At 45.1% G+C, this 5,557-nt stretch overlaps 1 long non-coding RNA gene across 1 annotated transcript; it reads left to right on the top strand.

Annotated features, from left to right (window-relative positions):
- The first annotated feature begins 533 nt into the window (after window positions 1-533).
- Window positions 534-4,946, top strand: LOC120375769. The gene is made up of 3 exons (XR_005586767.1): window positions 534-599; window positions 2,116-2,186; window positions 3,546-4,946. It is a non-coding gene; the product is annotated as an uncharacterized LOC120375769 (long non-coding RNA).
- Window positions 4,947-5,557: the final 611 nt, after the last annotated feature.

The raw sequence follows: 5,557 nt of genomic DNA, 5'->3' as shown, positions 1-5,557 counted from the left end.
GTTGATTTATAGGCTTTAATAAGGCAATGGGGGTATATTTTAGCTGCCTCTAATGGTCTTATTTATGTTTGCTGTCATTACGTCTTTCACTCTTATTAAAGAAAACTTTTATTTTGTCCAGTGGAAAGGCATAAATTAAAACAATGGTTGACCCCATGAAAGACTTAGGGTTGGCTTCCATGTACCCTTGTCTGTGCTGATACTACATGCTATCTTTTCCAAACTAGCAATATATAGATCCTCACCTGGTGTAAACTGTAAGCCAATTTATATCAGCTGGGGAGCTGTACTATAGAGTTGATAGTGAGATTCATTAGTCTTGAGCTAGCTATGAGGCATTTCAGTATACACCCCGCAGATGGGGGTGAATTATTTGTAAACCCCCTGTAATGGGTGTACCTAACCCACACTGGGCTAGAGGGGGTTAACCCCATGCTATGGGCTGAGGAAGCCACACCCCCTCACCCCTGCTGGGCATGCTCCAGCTGGAACCACAGTATAAGAGGGAGCAGCTCAGCTCAGTCTGGGCTGACCACCAATGAGAGCAGATGTGGGCTGCTGAGGGATTGCTGGAGACACCAGATGCTGATGCCAGCCAGGTTGGTGCCTCTACTGAACCCCTGCCAACCATCAAGGCCAACAGAGGCTAGGCAGCAATTGCTGAGGGAGGTCCTGCATTTGAAGATGGGGTATGAGGTGACCCAGAATGGGACGGTAGCAATGGGTGACTGAGCAGCATGGTAGTGGTTCCCTAGGGCCTTGGGTTAGGACCAGTGAAGAAGAGTGAGTGCAGGCCCCCTACCCCATCTGCCCTGATACAGACACTGCTGGCAGGCAAGGAGATGAATTGGGCTGCTACATAGACTCTGGCCACTGGGCCTTACTGCCCTGAGAAGAAGGACTGCTACTTAGACTCTGACGGCTAGACCTTCCTTCCCTGGAGCCCAGGCCTGTCTTAGTGACTGGGGCTGCAATGCCATACTGCCCTAAAGGGCTGATAGGGTGTACCTACCCCACAATGCCCCCCCCCACATAAGTACTGAGTGAATTTTGCCCCTTTTATGAGGTTTGTCCACCAGAAAACCCCAATTTTCTTCAATCCATTTGTGGTTTGCCATTACTCATTGAACGGTTTGTCTGACTGACTTTGTCTACAGACTGTTCATTAGCATTTCACTGCAAGTACTCAGTGCTGCAGCGATGCTGTTGGTTAATTTTGCGTGCACACACACATGCACAAATAAAATTCCCAAACAAAATACTCCACTGCACACACTTCTCCCTCTTCCTGGGGAATGGATGACACAATAAACATCTGACTGGTGCAATTGGTGCTAGTCCCATTGCTTAAGGTACGGCTGGAAGGTGTTCAAATACTAAGATGATGGGCATGGTATCAGAATAGAACAGAACTCTCATGGGATACGAGGGGAGTGTAGGGGCCTCGGCAGCTCACAGGAGGCACTCAGCATCTTGCAAGAGGAGCCGGTCCGCAGGCTCTTGAAGTGGTGCTGCCCCAGGGAAGGGTGCTGTGCTAGTGTGGGGAAGAGTTGATGGAAGCACCTTCACCACCTCTCAAAAGTCCAGCACCACTTAACCCAGCCACCTCTCTCTCTACTCCAGACCCCAGCAGCCCATGGCCCAGTCCAGATTCAACAACCCCCCTGCTGCCCCACTACATCCCCTCACCCTGACCCAGGAACAGCCTCCTAAGCAACATTCCACCAGCTCCCACTAGTAAACTAATCATAGAATGTGAACAGAGAAAGGTCAAGCAAATCCGTTCAGAAATATGAATGGATTCTGGGGGAAGGGTGCGGGTTTTTTTGGAGCATATGCCCAGCTCTGATTCACTGTAATTATTGCAGGGCTGGTTGGCTGGAAGTTGTGAAGCCTTTATTAAAAATAAATACAATAGCACATTAGAATTCATCACGTAAGATGCTTTCCTCTGGTGTGGAGCTAGATCTGGTTTCAGGGTGGATAAACTCAGGAAGAAAGCGGATTATTCATCAGGTAGCCTGCATGAAGTCAGTGAACTTGATTGCCCTGCATATATTCTGGTAGAAATGGTATAATTACCAGACTCCTACTAATATCTCACTTCTGTTTCAGAGGAAAGACAGAGAGATTTTGTCATTGTCAGCAGTGGAGGCTCTGCCCGCTGACTTGCTATGTGGCACTGGGTGAGTTCTGTAAAACACGGGCTAATAGTACCTACCGTCTCACAAGGGTGTTGTGTAGCTATATTACTTACCATCTGATCTGGTCAACGTAGGTCCAGTCAGACCTGCAGCGTCCACCTGCTTAAACAATTAAAATCTTCAATGAGCAGAAGTGCCTGAAAACACATTCCTATTTAATGTATTGACTTGGACTCCATGGCTCCAGCCTGCCCTGTGTGGCATTAGTTAGAAGAGTGACACAACCAAACAAACATTGAATAAACCAGCAGAAATTCAGAACACAACCACATGAGACATGAGCAGCAGCTACAAGGATCAATCGAGAACTGATTTGATATTTGACTAGAGAGACCCAAGGAGCTAAAGCTCGAGCTGCTTTAATTCTTGCTGTGTAATGGGCTCCATCCCTCAGCTATGTAAAAAACAAATAGCCAGCACCACTCAAAGGCTGAGGAAACTTTTGCAGCTACCAGATTAAGGGAAGCAGCAGGTCATGGGGTAGTGTATTGAAGAGAGTCTCACATACTGCATTAGGGGGTCAGTCCTGAAGACAAAACTTCCACTGTCTAAATAAGGACTTATAGATTGATTGGACCCACGTATTTCAAGGGCTTTGGGGTGAGAAGTACCAGCTATCATCAGTACTGAGAAAAGAAATATAGAAACACTGGGCCAGAATCTGAGGCGGAATAAATCAGTTTTGCTCCATTGACACCAGCTGAGGTTCTAGCCCATTATGAAAACACATGAGTCTTTTGCCAGGGAATGTCCTGTTCTTCTGGCTGAACTAAGCTCCCTACAAAGCTGAGCTGATCTATAATTTTTTGTCAAAAGAATTTTTTGAATGAAAAAAGGCTTTCTTGTGGAAAATTTCCATTTAGGTTGAAATTTTCCTTTTTTTTTTTTTCAATTGAAAAACCAGAATAAATCATTGATTAAAAACCTTTGGGCTTAGGTAGAAAGTTTCTGTTTTTGAAAAGTGAAAACTTTTACCAAAAATGGACACTTTTTGCCCAAACTGGTTTTGAGAACTGAAAAATTCTCCTGAGCATCTAAGTCACTTTTGAAAACGGGCCTTAGGCTTCTAAGTCACTTAGATGCTTTTGATAATGTTGCCCTCACTCTAATACAAAGCTCACTCATTGCATCTCCGGTAATGAACTCCCTTTAGTGCTTAAGCAGCTGCAGTCCTGTGTGGCCATTGGAACTGTTCAGCAAACTGTGAGAGGCAGGAAACATTTTCTTCAGTCACACACACTTGATGCTTAGGAAAGACAAGCATTGGGCAAAGATTCTTAGCATTATTTCTGTGTGGTGTTTGCACTTGGGTCATGTCTGTTTTGTTCCATTTATTTCTAGATGAATAAATAAAGCCTAGAAGACTAACCATGTTGCAGATTATGGAGAGAGGTTCCCAGAGGAATAAGAGACCAAGCAGGAGAACAACAGTTTTATGTACTGAAGATGGCAGGAAGATCCCTGTTCACTGGGCTTCCCCAATTTCTATGTTTAGCCTTTGCTATTTGCACTGATTTGTCTGTAAATGCAGATGAGTTCATGTCAACAGCAGAGCCAGGATGCTCTGGGGCAGTTTAATCTCAGACCTACTTAGCTTAACAAACCAGATGGAACCCCATAATGGGGAGAATGCAGCAACGCACCATGTCCCACGATGGTAAAGAGAATGACCTTTCATTAGAGAAACAGACCGGGACGAGACATTACGGCAACCAGTTTAAGTGCTACTAATAGAGGGTCATTTATTTAGGTCTTCAAATCTCACACCTAAATTAACCCCAGTTGGCAATAATTGATGCCTTTGCTGGCAAACTCAGCATGAGCCAAGGACTGAATGCGCCATGGAGACTGAACTTCCCAATTAACGAGCGCATAGTCCATCCAGGTCAGGTTTGAAGCCTATTTCATGCAAGAACGTTGGTTTGGGAAAGTTGTGCTGCTGTTCCAAGGATAATAATGTTACCCCCCCGCTCCTTTTTTGACCTGAGTGGTTAGTCTAAGTTCTGGGCCCTGTGGGTTGTTTCTGTTTGGAGGAGAAATTGATGTAGTCAGGAGTCTGATGCAACCCTATTTATTTACAAAGAATGTACAAAATCCTGTTTTCCTGAACACAATGAAACAACAGGATATGGTTTCTTTGCCCACGGCTGCAAGCCTCTTTCAGCCAGCACTCTGCTCCAAAGCACACTCTCTCTGTTTTTTCTCAGGGGCACACTCCCAGTGCTTCTGGGGAAGGTCTGGTGCTTCCTCACTGCCTTCTCGCTAAGCTTTTCTCACCTTTCTGCTGTTTTTCTCAGAGACACCCAGACAAACTGTCCCAATGTCCTAGCCCCTATGTTTTCTGTATCAGTCCCCAGGGAAACCCCTTGGATCAGCTTCTACACAAGCCTTGCCAAGTGCTCGTATTTTGGATGTTGCGCCTATTGTTTCAACTACCTGGTTACATATAGGAGCTTAATGGCTTCTTACAACTATCTTAAATGAAGGACAGTGGTTCCCGCCCCTCAGTTGCAAAGAGGGTTGGGTTAAACCATAACAATAAACAGAGGGCTTCAGTCTGCAGGACATGCAGAATTCGTAACAACCAAGAGAAGGTGGTAGTGTGAAGAATACAAAATCCATGACTGAGCACTATGCTACCTGCAGAGCTATCAAGCAAGGTCCTTTGATGGAATGTCACTGCTATTGCATATGGCCCCATGGCAGGGAGGATACTTTCAATGGCAGGACACACTGGTGCCACATTTTCTTTTCAGGAATGAGCACACTTCAGAGAGAGGTCTGAGCACAGTACAGAGAGCCAAGGACGCCTGACCATTAATCCCAGCTCTGGCACTGATTCAGCTGGTGGCCTTAATCAAGTCATTTATGCCAAAAGTTTCTCGGTGCCCATCTTGAGATGACAAATGATTAAAAAATGGGAGGTGCAGATATTCAGCACCTTAGAGTAGCAGGCCCCCATTATCTCAAACTTGAAACACCCTGAGTCAGTAGCTACTTGGCTAAGACTGATTTTAATCTTTCTGCCATGGTTTCCCATTCTGTAACATGAGGGTAACAATGCTAACACACCTATCTTAATGCACAGGGCTCTTTGAAGACTAGTGAATTAGATAATATCTGTAAAGGGTTTGAACATGAAAAAGCACTACACAACTGCTATTGTTACTCTTATAATCATTCATTATTACTCATAGCTGCCTTCAGTTTTTCAAAAGTCCATCCGCTCAAAGCCCCAGGGACCTCTGGCTGGGGACTGCTACCAGAACATACTCAAACAGAAACAAAAATGGTCGCAAATAGCTGTTTAAGAGACATTTGCTTTAGTTCTCTGGTTCCCAGGTAGGAAACAG

This window comes from Mauremys reevesii, linkage group 12 (genome assembly GCF_016161935.1).
Source record: "Mauremys reevesii isolate NIE-2019 linkage group 12, ASM1616193v1, whole genome shotgun sequence".
Classification (NCBI taxonomy): domain Eukaryota; kingdom Metazoa; phylum Chordata; order Testudines; family Geoemydidae; genus Mauremys; species Mauremys reevesii.
This window is presented reverse-complemented; position numbering and strand designations above follow the sequence as displayed.